Genomic DNA, 25,888 nt, shown 5'->3' on the forward strand with positions numbered 1-25,888 from the left:
TTTTGTCATTGTCTCTTGACGATCGTCCAATGTTGGATTTGCAGATTGAAGGGAAGATATTTCCCGGATTAGTGGATACTGGGGCAGACCGTAGCATCATCACCCTCAAGTTTTGGCCAAGGTCATGGCCTTTGCAACGATCTTCCCAGACGTTGCAGGGGCTAGGGTATGCACAAGCCCCTCGCATTAGTTCCAAAGAATTGACCTGGATCTCAGGAGATCAGAGAGGAAAGTTTCGTCCCTTTGTGGTTGAGGGTTTACCGCTTAACTTATGGGGAAGAGATGTACAGAGTCAATTGAAACTTAGGCTTACTAATGATTATTCTGAGGTTTCTCAACAAATTATGTTGAAGTCAGGGTTCATACCAGATAGAGGGTTAGGAAAAAGGTTACAGGGGATTGTTGCCCCTATAGAAGCCCATGGGAATCCTCATCATCGAGGGTTGGGTTTTTCCCAGGGGTCACTGAGTTAATGATTCCGATTACTTGGATGACCACGACGCCAGTGTGGGTACCTCAGTGGCCTCTATCAAGGGAAAAACTGGAGGCAGCATCACAGCTAGTGGAAGAACAGTTACAGTTGGGGCATCTAGAATCCTCTCATTCACCCTGGAATACTCCCATTTTTGTTATTAAGAAAAAGTCAGGGAAATGGCGTTTGCTTCATGATCTGCGAGCAATAAATCAACAAATGCAGGTCATGGGTCCCATACAACGCGGGTTGCCAATGTTGACAGCCATCCCGCGAGGCTGGCCAGTTATAGCAGTAGATATAAAGGACTGTTTTTTCTCCATTCCATTGAATAGGCAGGATAAAGAGAGATTTGCCTTTACCCTACCGTCTATTAATCATGAAAAGCCTGATCGGAGATATCAATGGGTTGTGCTTCCTCAAGGCATGGCTAACAGTCCCACTATGTGCCAGCTGTATGTTGACACGGCTTTGCAACCTGTACGAGACAAATTTCCCGGGGTAAGAATCATCCATTATATGGATGATGTGTTGTTAGCGGCCCGTAGTATGGATTTACTTGATAACGTTTTAGGTGAATTAGCTGAACATTTGAGAACGAAAGGTTTGTTTCTTGCCCCAGAAAAGATTCAGAAAGGAGATGCCATAAAATTTTTAGGGACCACTATTGATGAGACTACAATTACTCCCCAAAAAATTGAAATCCGGACCAATAGCTTAACCACTTTGAATGATTTCCAGCGGCTTTTGGGAGACATAAATTGGGTTCGACCATATTTAAGTTTGACTCGATTGGAATTGAAGCCTTTGTTTGAAATATTAGAAGGCAATCCTGATCTTAACTCCCCGCGTCGCATGACTCTTGCAGCTCGAAAAGCACTCCATAAGGTGGAACAGGCCCTTATGAAGGCACAGCTGTTGCGCTGTGAGCCTACCCTGCCTATTTGGATGTGTGTTCTCCCCACCTTGGGGTTTCCTACTGGTGTTCTATGGCAAAATGGACCCTTGCTTTGGATCCACACTAAATCTGTGGGGATGAGAACCCTGTCGCACTATCCATCCATGGTTGCTGAGGTAGCTCTATTAGGTATTAAACAATGTGTTTCCTCTTTTGCAAACTCACCAGACAGACTTGTAATCCCCTATACGAAAAATCAAATAGAGGTTTTAACTGCAACTACCTCTGAATGGGCTATTCTTATTTATACCTTTTCCGGGGTAATTGATAATCATTTGCCTAAAAGCGAGCTTTTGGAGTTCATGATTCAACAACCTGTTATTTTTCCAAAAGTTACTGTGCAACAGCCCTTGGATGATGCCTTAACCATTTACACAGATGGATCTAAATCAGGAAGAGGTGCTTATATGGTCCAAGGACAACAGCCGGTGGTTATGAACTATCGACCCGGCACTCCTCAGGTTGTAGAATGTCAGGTGGTGTTGGAAGTTTTTAGACGCTTTCAGGAGCCCTTTAATTTAATTTCTGACTCCTTATATGTTGTGAATGCAGTAAAAATCTTGGAAATTACACCCTATGTGAAATCCTCTAGTACAGTAGCGACCCTATTGACAGGGATAAGGTCACAGATATTGTCGCGTGTGCAACCCTTTTACATTACCCATATTCGAGCACATTCCTTGTTGCCTGGCCCTATGGCAAAAGCAAATGAGCAGGTTGACCTGGCTACACGTGTTTTGGTAGCGCTGGATCCCGTAGTGCAAGCTCAAGAATTTCATGACCTATATCACGTGTCATCTACTGTCTTAAGAAAAAAGTTTCATATTACCAGGGAATTAGCTAGACACATTGTGAAAAGTTGCTCTGCCTGCGCTCAGTTCTTGCCTGCCCAACATGTTGGTGTTAATCCCAGAGGTGTTGCTCCAAATGAGTTATGGCAAATGGATGTCACTCATGTCTCTTCGTTTGGAAAACTACAATATGTACATGTGTCAGTAGATACTTGCTCGGGAGTATTTCATGCAACTCCCCTCTCTGGGGAACGGGTTCACCATGTTATTACCCATTGCCTTGAGGCCTGGGCAGCCTGGGGTAAGCCCACCAAGTTAAAGACGGATAATGGCCCAGCCTATAGTTCTAAAAGTTTTGCTCTTTTTTGTCAACGAATGCAGGTGCTGCATGTTACTGGCTTGCCCTATAACCCACAAGGCCAAGGGATTATAGAGCGTGCCAATCGGACACTCAAAGAACTATTATTTAAACAAAAAGGGGGAATAGCAGAGAACTGCACCCCCAAACAGAGATTATCACTTGCCTTATTTACTATAAATTTTTTGAATGTACATGATGATGATAAAACTGCTGCAGAGCGTCATGTGGCATTGACTCATAAAGAATATAGTACAGTGATGTGGAAAGATGTATTATCCAACCAATGGAAAGGCCCGGATCGCGTTATTGCTCGATCCAGGGGATCTCTTTGTGTCTCTCCACAGGATCAGGACCCGATTTGGGTGCCGTCAAGACTGACACGGAGCGTGGAAGAGAAACTCAAAAGGGATGCCGAGTGTCGCACGGATGATGCAACAATGGATGATCGTAATGTTTCTTCCCTTGCTCAAGGCAGAGAACCTGACCTTTTGGGGAATCAGCCGGACCTGGCCAGTTCCCATGCCGGTGCATTCCCAGAGTAGAGTGCTCCCTATGCTGTATTCCACTAGCTGTGATATGAATGTGGCATGCACCACGCCATTGAAGCTTGATTGGGTGCCTTATAATGCTAGTAATATAGTTTTGAACAGAAGTCTTTGTTTCAGTTTCGATACTGACAAGGATTGTATTATTTTGAAAAAAGGAATATTACAAGCGTGGGAAAGTCCACTAAGGCATAGTATAGTTCCATTAAAGGTTTTGACGGAAGCGTTACAGCAGATTGTCTCTGGAGCCCAACAAGGTCAGGGTACGGGAATCAATGGCACTGACGAGGCAAATGTCACTACCTTTGCCTTGGAGCATACAGGCATAGTTCCGGTAAGGAAAAACTCTTCTTGTGTACTGGCTAATAGGACCATTGTTGCTCCCTACTGTGAGCCAGATACGGCATCACCCCCGATTTTCACCCAATGTCAAGATAGAACCCTAGTGAAATATGAAATTAGCTCAGGTTTTCGATTTTCCCCTGATTTGAAGTCTTATATGGGTAGAAAGAATAAAATCACTAATGAGCGTTGGGTTTCTGAAGGGTGGCCATTTTACTCCTGGCTGTTGATTAATGAAGTGGGGGCCAGCATGGATATCTCTGCTTTGGCCATGTTGCAGCAAAGTAATGGTACCTATTACAATGTTTCTGGGACGGTGCAACATTCCAATGGGGCCAGATATAAACTTAAGATCATGAAAACATATGAATCAGTGTATAATTACACCAGATCAGCAGCAGCGGTTTGTGTGAAATCGCCCTTTGTGCTGCTGCTTACTAATGATAGTGCAAATTGCACGAGGACTGGCCACTGCTGGCTGTCTGAGTGTTGGAATGGGACTCAGGTTACCACTGCCATCGTGGTGCGGGTGCCTACTTTCGTACCTATTCCGATTCGGGCAGATCCAAATAATTTCCCCATTTTAAATTTGCTTCGTATCAAAAGAGATTTTGGCATTACTGCCGCCATTGTCACAGCAATAGCCATTTCTGCCACCGCAGCGGTTACCGCAGGAGTAGCAATGGCGAGCCAAGTTAAGGCCGCAGGAGAAATCAATGAAATTGTGACAAAAACTTCACAGATTTTGGAAGAACAAACTCGATTTGATGCTCATATTGTGAGTGGCATTTTAGCTACCAATGAAAGAATCAATCTATTGGAAGAGGCCATGGATGATTTATATGGCCTCATACAAGTGGGCTGCATGCAGCGTGTGGGCCATGTGTGTGTCACACCTTTTCTCGTTCCAGATGCACTCAAAAAAAGCAGAGCGATTGGAAGATTCCTAGCGGGAAATTGGTCCCGAGAGGCGGAACGGATGATACTGAAACGGAAGATTCAAATATTGCGGCTTAATGCTACCAAACTGGAGCCAGTTACTTTCGGGGACTTTACCTCTTGGCTCTCCTCTGCTTTCTCCTTTTTCAAAGAGTGGGTGGGAGTAGCTACGTTTGCAGCCTGCTGCCTGTTTGGGATTGTGCTATGTCTCTGGTTGGTCTGTCGAATTCGTATCCGAGCGCGTCGAGATAAGGTTCTGCTCACTCAGGCGCTTTTGGCTATCGGTGAAGGTGATTCCCCTGCAGCCTGGCTCTCTGCCCTGAACAATCCCAGATGACTGCCCTTGCACGGAGAGGCCTTGCTGCCATTGCACCTCCATAGGGAGCTCTGGTTTTAGGTCTCGACAGCCCTTGCACCCTGCCGCCCGATGTTGGCATTGCACGCAGGAGGGTGTCGTAGATGTGCCAGTGAAAAACTGCCGTTGAACCGTGAGCACACCATGGTGTGAACATGCGTACCGGCAAAACTTCACTGTGCTATAGTAAATAAATAAGGGGGAGATGTGGGGCGCGGCAAAGCGTTGCCGCAAAGCAGGATAGAAAAAGCTGAGTCATCCATCCTGTAGCCAGTGCGCATGCGTTGAGATATGCTAACAAGGTTTTAGAGCAGTAACCAGTCCGAAGGCGACGTGTAATTATGCTTTCGATATGAACCAATCAGAGACTTGCGCAGTATCCCGAATCCTATATAGGCAGCTGCCGTTAAGGCTGCGGCGTCTTCCTTCCATCTTTCCTTAACCAAGCTGTACTCCAATAAAGTGCGATACGAGAAGAATCTAGCGTGTGGCGACTGTTATTCTGCTGGTCAGACGCAGCTCGCCATAAATAATTTAGTTTTATTATAGATAAAGCGTATTAGTGAAGTAGAAATAGCTCAGAAAGGAAGTCAAAATACTTAATCTCACCTGCTTTGAGTGAATTTATATTCTATAAGCATCAGTTAACACATATGTAAATTAGACCAATACTTTCCTCTCTCTTACAAGGATCAAATGAAGTAGAGCAGACTGGTTTTATTAGCACTATGCCCAATTGTAGCAAAGATTCCAAACTAAAATCAAGATACGTTAGACTACTCAAAATATGGGGGATTTTATTTTTATTTTTTCTTTGAAATGCTGTTTCATGAGATTCTTGATCTGTTTTTGTTGTTTTTCCCACTGTTTCAAAGTTGCTTCATGGAATTCCTTCCAGAATATGATAAGGAACAGATACAAGAGTTTGCCAATAGGATTATAGAACAGAATAAAACTTCTGATGCATAGCACACATCTGGTTTAACAGTGACATCAAAGAAGGGGGAGTCTGAAGTACACACGTTATTTTTAATTTGTTATATTCTTTGGTAATCCTTTCCTCTTTCGGGGTTTGGAAAGAACAAATATACAGAAACCTAATCAGTTAACGGGAAATTTTGAGGCAGAATAACTACTGTGTGCATACGAAAAGAAAAAGTGGCAGCATTTTTTTTCCCCAGGAAAATAAAAAAGATGAATCAGGCATTTTTCTCTCATTATTCCTGCTCATGGATAAAGCAATGAAACGATGTTTTTTTTCTATACATAATCAGAAGGTCAGAATCAGGTATGTTTATAAATAAACTATATATATATATGGCTAGATTGTTCACTGAAGTTCTGTTAAGAAAAGCAAAATGTATTTTAGAGCGATTGCATGATATCTTTGGCTGAACTGAGCAAAGCACAAAAGAAACCAATTATACCCCATGTTGTTAAATTACTTTAAATTTCTACTTTTAATCGTTGTTGGTTAAACTCCTGATTAACTGTTCAAAATGTGTTATTACAAGTCCGCCAGAGCTCCTGGGGTCATTGAATCTCTGTATAATACCTTACTAGCTAAAGCGCTCTGCCTTTCTCTTCTAATGGGTGATATGTGTACTGGAGGGCAAGGGGTATTGGAGGAAAATGAGGAGAAATCACCCTCATCACAGACATTATACTGGCATATTTGCCTCCATATATACCCCTTCCACCCTGCCATTATAGCATTTTCTTAAATAAGTGTTGATGAATGAGTTATTAAATGAAGTTGGCTGAGCCTCTTTAATATTCAGAAACTCATCGAAGGGGGACAGGTAGAAGGCAAACTCCACCAGATAGCTGGGAAGCTCTGAGAATAAAAGACCCAATGAGGCCTTGAACTTCATCTGGGAACTGTGCCCTGGGAGCTATCCAAGGTACTAACCAGCTATAACTTAAACTTTGTTCCAATTCTGATTATTCTGTCCTTGGAAAGCAGTGGGGGCAAACGGGGTAGAGAGAAGGGAGAGATGTTCTTCTCCCAACTATAAATTTAAGGCCTGCCTTTGTTCCAAGTCATGTACACCTGGGAAAATTATTTAATCTTTTTAAGTCTGAATATCTTCACCTGGAAATGAACATAATAATTACCTATCTCACAGGATCATAAAATATTGTGAGGATCAAATTGGTTAACACATGTAAAACATTTAACACAGTATCTAGCACAGAATAGGTACTTTATAAATGTTAACTCATTATTATGCATTCAAAAATATAACAAGCATCCATGTACCTACCCCCAGAACTACTAAATGTTACACTTGTTATCCCCAGATTTAATGCCTAACTCTCTTACTAGAATTTTATACTTCATAGGGACAGAAAGCATATCTGCTTTTATCCACTGCTTGCCCAGTACCTGGTCCAAAATAACAGCGTAGCCACGAAGGAAAGAGAGCGGGCTGCATCGTTAAAGCCATTTGAAAGAGGGGGAAATGTACACAGTATGCCAGCTTAGGAAAAAAAATGGAGCCAGGGACTTTACCCAAAATATAGTCCTGCATTTTTTCTACCTATCAGAAGCCCTTGTGTAAAGTAATATTATAAATACCTGGGCCAATTTTCACAATAAAATACTTTGGGAATTAAGGTATTTTTCAGCTTTATCTTAAGGCTGTCTGACCCTACAAGTTCCTCTAAGTTTATAAACTCACCCCAGAACCACACAGGCAGCATAGCCTAAAAACAAGCCACTTACACCCTCCTAATGTTTATAGTCTTCATTCTAACCTCTAACTGTAAACTATTTTGAATTTGGAATCCAAATCTGTTCCTAGATTCTCCTGTATTCAGACCTCAAATATCATCTTCCGGCAGATTGTGCTTCCTCACACTCTGTGCCTGACATCCATCATGCTTCTCCAGCTGTAATATCTATTTTCTTTTAAGACTACAATTTTCTTTTCTCCTGTTATTCCCTATTGATTCAATCTGGATAAACATGCCAAATAGCCGGTCTTCCCTGGAAAAACACCTCTACTCTGGAACCAGAGACAAGTTAACTCTCTAACTCTCATTCAACATGAAATCAATAGAACGTTGGAAAATGAGTGCCTGAAAGAAGTTCAGTGTACAGATAATTTGACTTATAATCATTCCAACCTCACCAAATACCAAAACAACAAAGAAAGTTTGATATGAATGGAATTCTTAAAACCTATTTTTCTGTATTTCCTAAAATCCATCTGGATTTTGTGCAGTTATATCAATCTCTTTGTATTCAACATACCACATTTTAAGCACAATAAAGTTCATACTAAAAACTAAGTCTACTTTTTCCTAATTAAAGAGTTTTTTATACTCTGGAATGAGCCCCTAAATGAAGCAACAGAAGGATAATTACTGCAAAATCAAGCACATTGAATAAAGAATAATCCAACATATTTGGAATGATGGACAGAATGATCTGCTAGCTTTGTCTCCGTACAGTTTTTATGACTATGTGAGATGTATAGACTGCATAAATGTCTACTTATTTCTCCTTAATTATTAGTTATTCTTTTCTTCTTTTAGGATGTCAGCCAAAAGGGACATTAGGTTCTTTATGATAATCAAAGATGAACACTCTGCTTACAAATAAATATGTACATAGTCATGATTGCAGGCTGTTGAATATGAAGTCCTTTGGAGACCATATACTTTCTTACTAATGACTGTAACAACTACACAGAACTAGTACTGAGAGACTAAAGAATTATCTTCATACATGAAATAATTGCATAGCTATGTTGATTTTCATTTTAGTGGCAGGGAAATTTCCTCTGCTTGAGAAAGAATTTAAGTTTTTAACTTAAGTTTTTAAAAGTTTATTGGACTGGTTGTAGGGGTTAGTGGGAAGGGAAATGTGGGTGCTATAAGTGGCCATCAAAGCCATTAAGGATAAGTTGCAAAGTCTTCATTCAAATAAAGAATGTTCTATTATAAAAAGCAATGTTATCAAAGATCACATTCATGTTCTGTGAATTGCCTCTACTTTTTAATGTCCATTTAAAAGAAAATATAAGATAATATTTTATAGATTTATTTGGAAAACTCTGTCCTATGTATTGGCTTCATAGGATTTTTAGGAAAAGCACCTCCTTAAAATCTCATTTAATTACAAATATACCACCCTTCCCAATAAAGATTTAATTGGCTCCCAGAGTACTGGGAATTTGAATAATTGAATCAGTTGTATGAACTAGGAGATAAGATATATTCAAAATCATCTTAAAGAGACAGAATGGCTTTCAGGTGTAAAGAAAGATCTTAGGCTAACACGACTAATGGCATTGGGATATTTTTAAGAATGTATGTATACCTCAAAATTGAAGGATCGGCATAGAACAGAAAAAATATCTTCAGTGAACCAAAATTTATACTGATTCCCTAGTACTAGCCAGTTAATTAAATTCAATGTTTTATACTGTAAGATACTCATGCCTCTTATGGGAATGGATAGGTTATCACAGCTTAATTTTATTAGCCATTTAAATCAATCAAACAACTCTTGTTCCAATTTCATGGTGTCTGAAAAATATGACTTCCTGAATAGAGATTTCTGAACAGAGATGATAGGTAGAACAGACAACATGAGTATCTAAGTTCATACTGTGTTGTAAATCACTATGAGTTAATAAGTAGGCAACCTATTTAATATATCAGTCTCTTATGATGTTTATTATGAAGAAGTCCTTAAAGACAGATTCACTTTCATGGCACTGAATGAATCAAGTTTGGGGTTCCACAAGCCACTGATAGTTGACACAAAAGCAAGGCACAGCTTTTGAGTTACCCTCACCATGGCATAAGACAACTAAGTATTTTGTAGATGCTATCTAATCTCATAATTGCCACCTAAACTCTGAAATAAGAAGTGATATATAAGAGGTTTTTGAAGCAAATCATGGCCATTTTCCAAGATGTGACCTTAAGGAATAGAGATATGACCCTTGTTACATATTCCACTGCTTTTAAATAAACTACCCTCATAGCATAGAACAAAAAACATATCATGCTCAAGGATTCTGTAGGTCAGGAATTGACAGAGTACAGTAGGGATATCTTATTTCTTTTCCTGGAGCCTCAGTTAGGAAGACCCAATTGGCCAGGAGTAACTTGCATACCTAAGCACTAAAGTTATATGGAGGTATTTTCACTGACATCTTGGGCATTTGGGCTGAAATGGTTCAAAGGACTTAGGCAACTGGGACTGTTAATCAGAGCACCTACATTTGACTTCTTGTGACTTGGGATTTCCAGAGTGGGGGTTCCCAGTGGAAACATCCTATGAGAAAGCAACCAGGGAGTGGTCATTCCAAGAGAATCAAAGAAAGCAGTATGGTCTTTTATGAGCTAGCTTCAGAAATCACATAGTTTCACTTCTGCTAAATTCTATTATTAGACTTATTTATAGCAAATCTCTAAAGTTAATTCAGTATTCTATCTTTATTTTCTACATAGCACATAGTTCTGTTATTTATATGTTATATTTATGTTATTTATATAAGTTATACGTTATTTATATGTTGACTTGTTTATTGTCTCTCCCTGGCACTAAAATAAGCTAAATGAGCGGAGAAATTGTGTTACTGACATACTTATTCATTGACTTATTTGAAACACTTAACACTATCCTAGCACATAAAAGGTGCTAAAATCTTATTGAATGAATTAATGAACAAATAAATGTTCCTACATTCCTTGATAGAGTAAAATAAGTAGGACTATTTATAAAACATAGATACACTGAATTTTCAAAGCTAGATGCTATAATACTGTGTTTGAGATCTGTGATTATCGTAAAATATTTCATGGAACACTAAATCTATGATATGTTGCATAAAATGGGTTTCACGGTCAAGTGTGTTTGGGAAACACATAACGCTAGTTAGTTCCTGAAAAATCACTCTGCTCTTTAGCACATTAAAGTCTCTGAGAAACCTTAGCATTTAAAAAAAAGTTTAATTTTGTTCTACTCACTTTACTCAACTTATTACAAAACACCTTAGAATAGTTACTTAGCTCCCATGGCTCTAGCTTTCCACTGAACACATTTTAGTCCAACCTCATCCTAATTTAGTTAGTGTTGATTCCTGGATGTCTAGGTGCCAGAAGGATCTAAAGGTGAGGACCTCCTCTCTGGAGATGTCACCATATGGTGATAGAATTCAAGCTACTTGTTTAAGGTCACAAGAAGAGTTACTGGAAAGCTGAGAACCAAAGCCTATTTCTCCTTCCTATTAGTGCAATGTTTCATTTATAACACTGCGGCCTTTTCAGATTCACAGACACAACTCTCCCTTGTGCTCATCATGGACAGATGATTATCCTCTTTTGAAAACCTTTGAGAGATATCGTTTGTAATCTCCCTCAGTAGCCTGCCCCATTAGTTATCAGGTCAGACTCAGATTGCAGTAGGGTGGGATTCCGTTCCAGAGGGAAAGCATTGTCTTTGTCTGATGATTTAAAATGTTCCATTAAAAACTAATTTATGATAAATTCACAAGCACAGTTTGCACTTGTGCCTTGGCCAATAGGGTGGTGGAACTTGGAGCAGGGTCTCCAGCATGCACTCAGTCCTTGGCACCAGGCCCCAGTTTAATGACAGTCTGAGTCCTCACACTTACAGGCCCCGCCCAGTGAGGTTGCCAAGCGTTTGTCATAGTCACGCACATCAGTCAGTCACAGGAATGGAATGTGAAATGGTCCAGAGTGCAGCAGATCCTGAGGCAGAGGGTTTTCCAGCTCTAAAATGCTGAACACTTAAAATACAACCTCTACAGAGTCTACTGAATTAATAAAATATGTATTTAAATATTCAGATTCTCTCTTCAGTTCCTCAAAGATTTTAATCCCTCCACTGATTTAGAGACATAACTTCATTTATAAAAAACTTTCCTCTAGGCAGATAGTTATCCATTTGTAGCACTATGATATGTAATAAGCAGAATCTTAGGAAGCTATTGATAAAATATTATGCAAGAAAGAGCATTGACTTTGCATTCCCACAGGTGCAGTTTAGTATCAATATTAGCTTCATCAGTTGCTATGGAACCCTTAGCAGTTTACTCAACAAAGCCAAGGTTCCCAAATCTGAAAAATAGGGACAGTAAGTACAGCTCCACTCTACTTTTGTAAGAACTAAATAAGAAAACATACTTGAAAATAGCTGACAAAATGCCTGGCACATGGTAGGCTTTCAATAAATATTCTTTCCTGTCTCATACAAAATCAGAATTATATTTTAAGTCTACTGGGAAACAATACTTAAAAGAATCTTGGAACAGTGGAATTGGGAAGTTGTTGTTCAATGAGCATACAATTTCAGTTTTGCAAGATCAAGAAGTTCCAGCCATCTGTTACACAACAATGTGAATATAGTTAATTACTGAACTATACACTCAAAAATGGTTAAAATGGGAGAGGACATCAGCAAGATGGTGAAATATGAGGTCCCCTGCTCATATTCCCCCTCAGCAACAATAATTCAACAGTCATCCATGGACAAAATTGCCTTTGGGGGAGTTTTGGGAGTCAGGTAGAAGATTCTGAAACAATGATGGAACCCAAGACAAAGAAGGGTTGTTTGAAGAGGTAGGTCTTTGCCCAGGTAGCAGATTTGTTGACTCTAATATCAGCTACAGTTCTATAAACAACCCTGTCCCCGTGTGGACTTGACTACAGCCTCGTTTGGCCATGATCCTGCCACCAGCACCATCTACCAAGAAATTTAGAAGTCATGCCTACCCATGGCCTGGGTAACAGGGCCACTGACCTTCGTTCTGGCTGTGGACCCTGAAGGGTCTTGTAAACCTGCTCCAGGTCCTCTAAGCCACCAGTCCTGCCCATCCATGTCCCAAAGCAGGCCCTCCAACCTCAGGTTCTGTAGACCCTGAAATGTCCCTGTAACTCAGTTTCAGCCTCTCTCAGCCATGGGCCAGAAACACTCCTTCCCTCCCAGGAACTCACCAAGGCTCATCTGTGTCCCCTGATGTAGGCCCATTGACCATGGTCCAACTGTGGATCTTGAAGAAGCCCTGTAACTGAGCTCCAACCCCTCACAGCTAAGTCTGGGAGCCCTCCTGACCACACAGGGACCTACTGGGAGTCATACCTGACTATGCCCCCCGGGAGGCAGGGCTGCCAACATCAACCAACTGCAGATTCTGAAGCAGCACTGTAACCTGGTCCCAGTCTCACTTGGCCATATTCCTGGGGAAGTCATGCCCAACCAAAAACCTAGTAGGAGGCATGTCTTTCCATACCCCCAGAGGCATACTGCAGACCTTGGCGCAAGCCATGGACCATGAAGCAGCCCTGTGACTTCATTCTAGCCCCTCTCAACTGTAGTCAGAGCTCAATCCTGCCTACCCTAAGACCTGTCAGTGATCTGTCAGGAGCCATCCTAGAGACCCAAAGAGAGCCACACTCATCTGCACACCTGATAACAGACCTACCAACTGTGAAACTCACTTTGGGCCCAGCAGCAGCCATGTGACCCAGCTCCAACCACACTCGATTGTGATCCTGGAGACAATACCATCATCCCAGAGACCCAACAGAAGATATGTATCTGATGAAAGCAATCTGTAAAAACTAGAAGAGGTGTTTACTTCTTCAAATGCACAGACACCAAAACAAGACTACACGGATCACAAAGAATCAGGTAAACATGGCATCACCAAAAGAACCTAATAAATCTCCAATAACCAACCCCAAAGAAATGGAGACTGATTTATTGCCTGACAAAGAATCCAAAATGATCATCATATAGAAGCTCAAAGAGATGAAAGAGAGCACAGATAGACAGCTAAATGACATCAGGAAAACAATGCATGGACAAAACAAGACATTTAATAAAGGAATAAAAACCATAAAAAAGAACCAAGGACAAATCCTGGAGATGAAGAATACAATAACAGCACTGAAACATTCAATAGAGAGCTCAACAGCAGCCTCAATCATGCAGAAGAAATAATCAGCTAATTCAAAAATAAGTCCTTTGAAATTAGCCAGTTAGAAGAACAAGAAGAAAAAAGAATTAAAAAAGAGTGAAGAAAACACATGGGACTTATAGGATGCCATCAAGAAAAATGGGAGTCCAAGAAGAGATAGAGAAAGGGGTAGAAAGCAATTCTTAAAATCATGGCTGGGCTTCCCTGGTGGCACAGTGGTTGAGAGTCCACCTGCCGATGCAGGGGATACAGGTTCGTGCCCTGGTCCGGGAAGATCCCACATGCCACAGAGCAGCTAGGCCCGTGAGCCATGGCCACTGAGCCTGTGAGTCTAGAGCCTGTGCTCTGCAACGGGAGAGGCCACAACGGTGAGAGACTCGCATACCACAAAAAAAAAAAAAAAGAAAAAAAAGAAAAAAATCATGGCTGAAAACTCCCCAAATCATGGGAGGGATATGGGCATCAAGATACATGAATCTCAAAGGACCCAAAACAAGACCAACCCAAAGATTACCCCTAGAAACATTACAAATTAATTCTCCAAAGACAAAGAGAATTTTGAAAGTAGCAAGAGAACAGACTCATCACATACAAGGTTATCAGCATACTTCTCATGAGAAATTCTGCAACCCGGGAGGGAGTGGGATGATATAGTAAAAGTGCCCAAAGGAAAAAAATAATAATATTATACCCAGCAAAGCTGTACTCCAGAAGTGAAGAAGAGATAAGGGATTCCCATTCAAACAAAAGCTGAGGATGTTCATCACCACTACACATGCTTTATAAAAACGTTGAAGAGAGTTCTTCAAGTTGAAATGGAAGGACACTAAGTAACAACATAAAAACATATGAAAGCATAAAAGTCACCAGTAAAGGTAAATATATAGTCAAACACAGAATACTCTAATACTGTAATTATGGTACATAAATCACTTTTAACACTCGTATAAAAATTAAAAGACAAAAGCATTTAGAATTACTGTAGCTATAATAATCTGTTAATGGAGAAACAGAATAAAAAGACGTAACATAAAATGTGGAGAAGTGTAGAGTTTTTGTATTTAACTGAGGTTAAGTTGCTATCAAGTTAACATAGACTTATGAGAAGTTTTATGTAAACCTTATGGCAACCACAAACAGGAAACCTCTAGTAGATACAAAAAGATAAAATGTAAGGAATCAAAACATACCACTACAAAAAACCCAACAAATCACAAAGGAAGAAAACAAAAAAGGAAAAGAGAGACAAAAGAACTATAAAACAGATGGAAAACATTAGAAAAATGACAAAAGTAAGTGCTTCACTAAAATAGTTAGTTTAAATGTAAGTGGATTAAATTCTTCAATCAAAAGACATAGAGCAAATGAAGAAATTTTAAAGAAACAAAACAAAAAACAGAATCCAACTCTATGCTGTCTACCAGAGACTCACTTTAGATTTAAGGACACACATGGGTTGAAAGTGAAGGGGTAGAAAAAGATATACCATGTAATTAGTAAACAAAAGACAGCAGGGGTAGCTAAACATATCAAAGGAAAACTTATATCAGAAAAAAAATAGATTTTTGTCAAAATCAGTCACAAGAGAATGTCACTATATAATGAAAAAAATTAATTCATCAAGAGGGTATAACCATTATAAATATATATGCACCCAATTTTGGAGCATCTAAATATTTAAAGCCAATATTCACAGAACAGGAGGGAGAAACTGACAGCAATACAATAATGGTAGGGTACTTCAGTACCTCATTTTCAACAATAGATAGATCATCCAGAGAGAAAATCAACAAACTTTAATAACACTATAGACTAAAAAAAATCTAAAAGACATATACAGAACATTCCATCCAAAAGCAGAAGAATGCACACTGTTCTTAGGCACACAAGGAAACTTATCCAGGATAGATTATATCTTGTGCCACAAAACAGGTCTTAACAAATTCAAGAAGATTACAATCATAAATATTTTTCCTGACCACAATGGTATGAAACTAGAAATCAATAACAGAAGGAAAACTGGAAAATTCACAAATACTAGGATATTAAACAACACATTACTGAGTAACCAATGCATCAAAGAAGAAATCAAAAAATATATTGCAACAAACAAAAATGAAAAACAACATACCAAAACTTATGAGATGTAGAAAGAGCAATTCTAAAAAGAAAGTCTGTAGTGATAACTGCTCACATTAAGAAAAAAAAAAGATCCCAAATTAAGCTATCTAATTTCACACTTCATGGAACTAGAAAAAGAGGAACAAACTAAGCTCAAAGTAAGCAGAAGAAAATGATAAAGACTTGAGGAAAAATAAATAAAATAGAGACTAGAGAGAAAACAGGAAAGGTCAACAAAACTAAGAGTTGAGTTTTTGAAAAGATAAACAAAATTGACAAAACTTTAGGTAGACCAACCAAGAAAAAAAAAGAGAGGAGGCTAAAAAAATAATTGTATAAATGAACGAAGAGAAATACAACTGATACTACAGAAACACAAAGGCTCATAAGAAACTGCTGTCAATTATATATTGACAAATTGGATAACATAGAATAAATGGGTAAGTTCCTAGAAACATTAAACCTACCAAGACTAAATCATGAAGAAAGAGAAAATCTGAACAGACATTAACAAGTAAGGAGATTGAAGCAGTACTAAAAAATAAAAAAAACCCGACAAAGAAAAACACAGAACCAGATGGCTTCATGTGTTAATTTGACCAAACATTTATAGAAGAATTAATGCCAACTCTTTTCAAACTCCTTCAAAAAATTGAAGAGGAGGAAACACTTCCAAACTCATTTAAGAGGTCAGCATTACCCTCATACCAAAGCCAAACAACAACACTACAAGAAAAGAAAACCACAAACCAATATATTTGATGAACACACATGCAAAAATTCTCAAAATAAAATACTAGCAAACTGAATTCAACAGCATATTAAAATAAACACACATATCATCAAGTTAGATTTTTCCCTGGGATGCAAAGATGGTTCAAAATACACAAGTCATTGTGATATACCACATTGACAGAATGATGGATAAAAACCATCATGAATTAATTAATTTGATGCAATCTCTATCAAAATTGAAATGTCATTTTTCATAGAAATAGAAGAAAAACAATTATAAAATTCATGTTCAGTATCACTACACTAATGATCAGAGAAATGCAAATCAAAACCACAATGAGATGGTTAAGTAACAAAAAGAGCTCACAAATTTTGGCAAAGGTGTGGAGAAAAGAGAACACTTGCACTGTTGGTGGGAATGTAAATTGGGCAGCCACTATGGAAAACCATGTGAAAATTCCTCAAAAAAAACTAAAATAGAACTACCATATGATCCAGCAATCCAACTTTTGGTTATATATCCAAAGGAAATTTAATCACTATCTTGAAGAGATATCTGCACTCATATAATAGCCTATATATATATATACACATATGTATACATGTATATGTGTGTGTCTGTAGAAAACTGGAATATTATCCAGCCATAAAAAGAAGGAAAGCTTGCCATCTGTCACAACATAGATGAATCTGGAGGACATTATGCTAAGCCAGGCATAGAAAGACAAACACTGTATGATCGCACTTATACATGGAATCTAAAGAAGTTAAACTCATAGAACCAGAGTGTAGAACAGTGGTTCCCAGGCATCAGGAGATGGAAGAAATAGGAATGCTGGCCAAGGAGTATAGACTTTCAGTTATAAGATGAATAAGTTCTGAGGATCTAATTACAGCATAGTAATTATAGTTTATAATACAATGTTGTACACTTAAATGTTCTCACAAAAAAACAAAGACTGGTAACTATGTGACATGATGTGTTCAGATTGGGAAAAATAGGTTAATACAGCTTTATGTTATATGTTTTTTTACCACAATTAATTTTTTTAACTAAAAACAGAGGAAAACATCAGAAAAATCCCAATTGAGGTACATTCTACAAAATACCTGACCATTACTCCTCAAAACTCTCAAGGTCATGAAACACCAGGAAAATCTTAAAAACTGTCACATCCAAGAGGAGCCTAAGGAGACATGATAACTAAATGGAATGTAGTATCCCGGATGGAATTGGGGGGCGGGGGGGTGGGACGGGGAGAGGTGGGGCCTTTCTTAAAATCTATAGGACTCTGAATAAACTATAGGCTTTAGTTAATAATGATGTTTCAGTACCAGTTCATTAATTGTGACAAGTGTACCATACTTGTAAAATATTAATAATAGGAGAAACTCTGTGGAGGATATATGAGAACTCTCTGTACTATCCTCTCAATTTTTCTGTAAATCTAAAACTTCCCTAAAAATAAACTTTGTTTTTAGAATAAAGTTTTGAAAGATTGGAGTTGATCCTTCTGTAAAGCAAGGTAGTGTTTTAATATGAATAAATACCTATGTATTTACTTGTTCTGAAACGTCAGATTTTAGCACGGGCAACTTTTAAAAAGGAGAACAATTTATATTATGTCAATATTTCTTCTGTATCACTTGTGGATAAAATCTGAAAACTAAATATATTTATTTATAAATTTTTAAACTACAAAAGGGCTGCTTATTCTTTATCTCTTCATAAAATTACAGTACTTATACTTCAGAGTGAATATTTGGGAAATTGTAAATGTATAACAGAGGAAAGAAGCACATAATTAAGCCTCCATGTATTAAAACTTTGGTCAAAAGTAGGCCAATAGAAAAGTAGGCCAGGTAAAGCAAGGAAAGGATAGATCTGTGATATACTTATGGTGACAGAAAATCTTTGGGACTGGCTAATTAATAAAATTATAAACTTTAGAAAACATTAAGTTTCACTGACACATGACACACCAATTCCACTCTGTAATATCCACAGAAACGTGTACATATGTTTACCAAAAGACATTACTAGAATATTCATAGCAACACTATACATAACAACACTATACATGACGGCACCAACAGGAGATGCTACCTAAATGTTCACCAGTAGAAGCGCTAAAAGGAACTATGATATGTTTATACAATGGAATACAGCATTAGCCGAGATAATAAATGATCTATGACTATGAGCAACATTGAGGAATCTCACAAGCATAATACTGAGCCAAACAAACCAGACACGAAAGAATACATATTATATGATTCATTTCACATGAAGGAGAGAAACATACAGAACTTATCTATTACCAAGAGAGCTGTTATTCTTTGGGAGTTAGTAAGTAGAAGGAACTAAAGAGGCTTCTGGGGTGCTGGTAATAGTCTCTTCCTTGATCTGGGCATGTCCAGTCTGTCAACATGGATGAGTTACACATTCATAATGTGCAACCTTTCCTGGTAGTACCTTATACTTTAATTAAAAATTCCAAAAATTTTACTTGAAATTAGTTTGGCCATGACCCCAATATTTTAAAATTTGCATAATAGCAAACAGACTCTACTGTATAGCTCTAAGTACATCAGATGAAAAATGGTCCAGAATTTAGCTTGTAAGGGCTCAAGGTCATGTAGAAGAAGAAAACACCATATATTTAGATTATGTCCATATAATCCTAAAGTATAAGATTAACTGAGCCAATTAATCAGACCAATGAAAAGGAAAACTGTAAAACCAGTCCATTGACTGAGGGAAAGTTATTTGTTCTAGATTCCTCATGTGCTTCTATTTCTGCTTATTCACCACTAGTTACTGAGGATCCTCAACCATAGGCTCCAGCCTCGTTGGTCCTTAAGCCAATGAGCATCACACTGAGAGACCATCCCCCAAGTAATGAGTGGGGTCTAGAGTTAGCTGGAATCCCCATTACTGAATCACTAAAACTCAGCCTTCGTTTGTGTCTCCTCCATCTGTGCAAATTCTGTATATTTGGGTTTTGCCACTCTTCCTACTCTGTGTTCCAAATATCTCTGGGACCAGTATCCCAAACTCTAGCCAGTTTGGCCAGGATCCTGCAAGCCTGCCTGGCTCTAGCCAGCTCCCTCTCCTTTGGGAGTTAGGTCCTGTCCCACTCCTACTGGATACTGGCTGAGTTTTATTTAAAACTGTTTGAGTTCTCCTTGGACTCAAGAGAGTACCACCAGCCTCATTATAAGGGTTTCATTTGCTGCTAGGCACCCAACCACCAGGCAGGGCCTTTTAATTATGAACACTGTGTTCTCAAATACTTTAACTTTGCTTGCTGACCTCCCTTCTGAGCATGAGCCCCAAGCCAGGCCATTTTTTAGAATGGTTTATTCCCCTTTTCCTGATGTGCCACCATTGTATTCCAAGATCCATAGGCAAAGCCCATGAAAAATATGATATGGTGAAAAAAGCTCCTAGTCACTGCCTTCTTGGCTACAGAGTTAACCAAATAAAAATGTACCAGTTTACATTATTTTGATGCTTAGTAACCTAAAGGCATGGAAAATTCTCTAAATAAAAAGGCATTTAGGCCTGGCAAAGCCTGGAAATGCAGACAATGATTGCAGTTCTCCATTTCAACTCATTTTCCATAAACATGTATAATCATTACAAGGTTAAAATTGAAGTTCACTTGTCCTCAAACTATAGAAATCACTTTATATCAAATGTCAACCAAATCTTGCAAGCTATTTTCATGTAAGGAAGAAAAACGTACTTTGTTATTTCACACCAAAAATATGCTTTCTGGGCATGTTCAAATCAAAATAAAATTATTCACCTTAACAATTCAATCTAAAAGTAAATTAAGACAGTTACATAACCTAATTTGAAAAGACTATAAAATTTTAAAGCAAATATTACAAATGGCTGAATTCTGAAAGTATATATCAAAGGGAGTACCTGGAACCACAATTACCTTTCAAATGATTCTATGACAGTAAAGTCAAGTCAACAGTTCAACTAGACTATTTCCCTGAAATAATCATTTTTTACTGTTTTGTGGTTGCCCAATTATTCAAGTGTCCTTATACTGTGTGTTCATTGGCTCCTGTTGGCCTGAGGTCTCCACTCCATCATGGTGTACCTGGCCTGACCACCACAAAATGAAAGGTGAGCAAATCCACTTATTGTAAGGTGATAAAAGGTACCGTTCACAGGCTAGGCAAGATCACTGTCCATAAAGTGGTTGATGCAGGAATAGATAAAGATATACCAGTTGGGAAAAACTTTGGATAATGTCAAAATGAATACATGAGCAAAGATCAAGAGAACCAAGCTACTTCAAGGCTACTTCCAGGTGTAAGTAGTTGTAGGATTGAATAAATGGATGCATTTCTAAAACTTAGTAACTGAGCATAAACAATAGATTTTGGTAAAATGAGGTGCTGTCATCAAGTTCTATAATTATAGAATAATTTTGATAAGTTGTTGTCCTAGTCAGTTCAGGGTGCTATAATAGGATACCAAAGATAGGGTGGCTTAAACAACAAACATTTAAAATTATTTTTGGTTGAAGTATAGTTAATTTACAATGTTGTGTTAGTTTCAGGTATACAGCAAAGTGATTGTTATGTTTTTGATTCTTTGCCCATATAGGTTATTACAAAATATTGAGTATAGTTCCCTGTGTTATACAGCAGGTCCTTGTTGTTTATCTATTTTATATACAGTAGTGTGTACTCCCAAATTCTAATTTATCCCTTCCCCTTCCCCCCTCCTTTCCCCTTTGATAACCATAAGTTTGTTTTCTATGTCTGTGAGTCTTAAAACAACAAACATTTATTTCTCAAAGTTCTGGAGACTGGAAAGTCCAAGATCAAGCTGCTCAATCCAGCATCACGTAAGAGTTCCTGGTTTGCAGATGACTGGCTTCTCAGTGTGTCCTCACATGCCAGAGAGAGACAGAGAGACAGAGGAGAAAGCTCTCTCCTGTCTCTTCTTATAAGAGCACTAATTTCCTTCATGAGGGCTCCACCCTCACGACCTAATCACCTCCCAAAGGCCCCACCTCCCAACATCATTGTATGGGGGATTAAAATTTTTCAAAATATGAATTTTGAAGAGACACAAACATTCCAACCATAACAGTTGTCATTCCTAGAGCATGAAACCGGAAAAAAGAAAATTTCCCAGTGCGCTGAATATGGTTTCTCTGACAGGAATTTAGAAAAAGCTACATGACTTTGTTAAAGTTGTAAATATTTGCTGTGGGCACACTGGACCATGATGTTTCTGGTTCACTCTGCTTAACAGAAAAACTTAACAATAAGAGGTGTCTGCTCTAAACTCTCTCTTTTCAAAATTCATTACTAACCAAACTTAATGGTGGTCTGGATTAATTTTAAAAGATAGGACATAAATTTTCTTGATGTATTTATATGAATCACTTTATATACTGCACAATGCATAATGAATTCAAGCTTTCAATGATTTAAAACTAGTTAAGCTGTAATTTAATACACTGTCTTAGTATTTTTATCTTAATTCCAGCTATAATGTTTATTTCCTAGCTTTCCATTTACTCATTTAGATATTTTAGGTAATTTATTTACTTTTTTGTTATTTTCATTTTCATATGTGTGCAGGCAGTAGGAAACATTTCTTAACTACTTCACAAGACTATTAGATCAGCTGAATTACTCTTTATCTCCAAAGAAGGAATAAATGACATTAGCAGAGGTTACAATTTTTCCAAAGAGACAATGACTATTGTTATATTTAGTTATATTCTCTATTCTCATAGGCATATATGTTCCAATATTGTCTAAAGAGTATATATGCATAGAAAATGCTTATAATTAATTTTAAAATTTTATTCAAAAACTCAGGTAGGTAACAGAGCAGATGAGGTAATGTATCTAAAAAAACAATCCCAAGGAGACAGTGAGTGAGAAGAGTTTCTAGAATCGAGACTGTTCTTTCCTTCGACCTTATTTTCTTTAAGAATCAGGAATCCAAAAACTGATCATAGTCATCAGATCCACTTGGATCAGGAAATCAAAAGTGATACAAAAAGGCAAAAATAATCATTTAGGTATTTCTCAAGAAGTGTGATATATAAAAAGACCCTTAGACTAGATTCTTTGATTTTTTATCTCTCTCTGTGAATATAAACTTTAAGTACAGTAGTGGATAAGTTAAGGCTTGATCATAACTCCTTATACCCTATTGTTCAATGAAGGGCTGAGCTTTAAGTATAAACATAGAAACGTAAGATGTCTTATCCCCCTTATTTTACAGATGAAGATTTCTAGTTCACTGGAATAAATTTACTTGTCCTAGAATAAAATAAATTCAGGTCAGACCTAGCATTGGAATGCAGAGTTCTCATTCTTTGTTTAAGATCCTTTCCATTAACCCAAATTATCCCTAAATTATTCTTAGTTGGACCTGATAGTTACTGAGATTATTAAATTCTTACTTAATTTGTACATTTAAATTTTATATATTTATATACTATGTAACTTTCTAGCAAGGGGTTATTCCTAAATTATGGATAGCTTGAAGGAATTAAGTCTTATCTGAGTTTAGAGCAGTTCTTCTACTCGCACATTAATGAACAGTCACCATCAAAGCTGAATCTTCTTTTGCTCTAAGTAAAAGAGACTTTTTTTTTTTTTGACAGGAAAGTAGGATTTATTGGTGCGCATGAGTAAGGAGGGGACAGCGCCAAGGCTCTCCCGAGCTCAGGGCCAGCCATGTGTCCAGAGGGGGTCACGATTAGGGATGTATCCGACCCCACAGCCATCGGGGATGAGCCGCTTTTCTGCCACCATGTTTTCAAACTCGTCTGCATTAAACTTAGCAAATCCCCACTTCTTGGAGGTGTGGCTCTTCTGGCGGCCACGGAGCTTGAACTTGGCCCCGCGGAGGGCCTCAGTCACGTGCTCCTTGTTCTGCAGCTTGATGAGGATGGACATCATGACCCGGTCAGCGTGGACCCTGGCCGCCGTGCTTTCCAAAGGCACCGCGCACACCTGTCTGGAGCCTAGACTGGGGACAGCATGCCGGTCCCGAATGTCCACTGGAAAGGGCTGTCTCCAAGGTCCCTTAGGGCAACCCATACAGGCAACAGGCTGCACACACTATACCCAGGGGGCTGCTCTTTGCAGCCGTTGCGCACAGGGCCCCCCATCGGGGAAAGAACACAGTTGGGTTAATTGGCTGCTAAACTCTTTTTCAAATCATCAGTACTTACATTTTAAAATTATCAAAATTCTAGTTTTCCTAGCAGGCTAAATTGATCCTAGAACATCACAATCACAATTAATTGAAATAAGAAATTATTCACATAATAGATTTGTGTAAGTCTATGTTGCATTGGTCCCATTAGAAATAATTTTCTACTTGCTTAAAAAAAAAAAGAAAAAAAAACTCCCCATTCAAGAGTTCTGTTCTAAATAAAAGCAATTATGTGCTACCTCCTCTGATTTCTGCTCTATTTGGAGTTTGTTTTAGATATTTCACTTTGGTGTTTTTTAAGAAATACTAATGCAATAAAAATGAGCCTAGTCTAGTTTTCCTACTAATAATTTATGTATGTATACATAATTTCCAGAAAAATATTCAAATATATTTCAAATCTCTCTTACTATTAATATAGGTTCTGTTAAGCTTTCCAAGAAATGTGAGATTGTATTAAAATTTTAATTGGGGGTTTTTCAATGTTTGGAGTTGAGAAAAAGTTATCCTGATTTAGGCAGTGTAATTCAACTCCTGCAACTACTAAAATAAACTCAAATAAAACTTATGAATATGGTTATCAGACAGCCAACAAAAGCAAAGTTTTCCCTCTGTCAGGAAAGTTTCTGGTGGGAGAGAGCACATGCATAAGATAAAATGTGTTCCATAATCAAATGGATAAGGCTATTTATTGAGAAGAAAACCATAATGTTATAGATGTATAGACTTTGATATCCCATAAATTGAGTCTGAGTCAAAAACTAGTCATCAAAATAAATGACCTAGAGACTAAAAGTAGTACAATGGTATGCCTGTTTCCTGCCTGCTCCTCTAACTCTTACCCAAGTCTAATCATCCTTCATCTCTAGACTCAGTCCTGTGCCAGACTTGGCACACATTCGGCCTCAAATACTGGAGCTATATAAGTTGGCCTATGGCAGGAAAGTGGCAGCTAAGAATCTGTTCTGACCTTGGGATTATATTACTTACTTCATTCATTCATGTATTTTAAAAATACTTATCGAGTGCCTACTATGCACCAGGCATGATACCAGTCCTAGGAAGACAGGAATGAGTAAAAGTTACATCACAAGTTGCATTTCATCTTCTGCAGTAGAGATATTGAGGTAGATATTGATAAAATATTACTTCAGAAGTATAAGATTAATACTTCATCAATTCATTCATTTTTTAAAAAACACTGTAAGTGCCTTTTATGATCCAGGGTTTATCCTGGATTCTGGGAATAAAAGGATGAAAAGGGCAGGCAAGGTATTTGCCTCCCTGGTGTACTGTATTCTGTAGAGGAAAGGGGAAGTGGAGAAGGCAGAGCTGGACAGATATAAACACATAAAAGCAGTTTTAAAAATTCTAAGAAAGATATTGTGGTTTGTGGTAAATGTGAAGGAGAAAGGCTAAGTGGTGAGACAGAAAATAAGGGGGGATGAGGCTACTTTAGGCAGGGTAAGATGAGAACTCTTTGAGGAAGGTGATTTGAAATCTGAAAATACTTTTTTTCAGATTCAAACAGGAAAGAGTCAAGCTTATGAAAAGTCAGAGTATGTTCTACATAGAGGAAAGTAAGTGTAAAGTCCCAGAAACAGGAAAGTTTTGTGATTATTCAAGGAAAAGAAATAAGTCCTCCAGAGCTGGAGCATAGTAAGTGAGACAGCAATTAGTAAGAGAGAAATGATTTGGGGAGATAGAGAATTATGTAAGCCATAGTAAGGAATTTGAATTTTCTTCCAACAGAAATTGGAAGCTATTAAAGGCTCTTAAGTGTTAAAGTGAAATAATCTGATTTATGTTTAAAAAGATCAGTGTGGCTGCTTTGTAGCAAATGGAATACAGAAGGGCAAGAATGGAAATAGTGAGCAAGACAAACCAGACAGCCTTTATGATGTCCTAGGCAAGAGATGATGGGATGGTGATGGTAAAAATTAAGACAAGTAACCAATCTGAGATACTTTAGGGTAGAAGAAACAAAGATTATTGATGGATAAAATAATATGGAGTTTTGAGTGTCTTGCTTGAGCAATTGGCTAGATGGTATTAACATTTATTGAAATGAGGAAACCTGGGAG

The 25,888-nt window shown here is 38.1% G+C and overlaps 1 non-coding gene across 1 annotated transcript; it reads right to left on the reverse strand.

Moving 5' to 3' along the window:
- Positions 1 to 23,654: 23,654 nt before the first annotated feature.
- Positions 23,655 to 23,792, reverse strand: LOC131740299 (small nucleolar RNA SNORA70). The gene has a single exon (XR_009330891.1). It is a non-coding gene; the product is annotated as a small nucleolar RNA SNORA70 (small nucleolar RNA).
- Between the last annotated feature and the right edge of the window lie 2,096 nt (positions 23,793 to 25,888).

Source organism: Kogia breviceps, chromosome 13, assembly GCF_026419965.1.
Source record: "Kogia breviceps isolate mKogBre1 chromosome 13, mKogBre1 haplotype 1, whole genome shotgun sequence".
Taxonomy (NCBI): Eukaryota; Metazoa; Chordata; class Mammalia; order Artiodactyla; family Physeteridae; genus Kogia; species Kogia breviceps.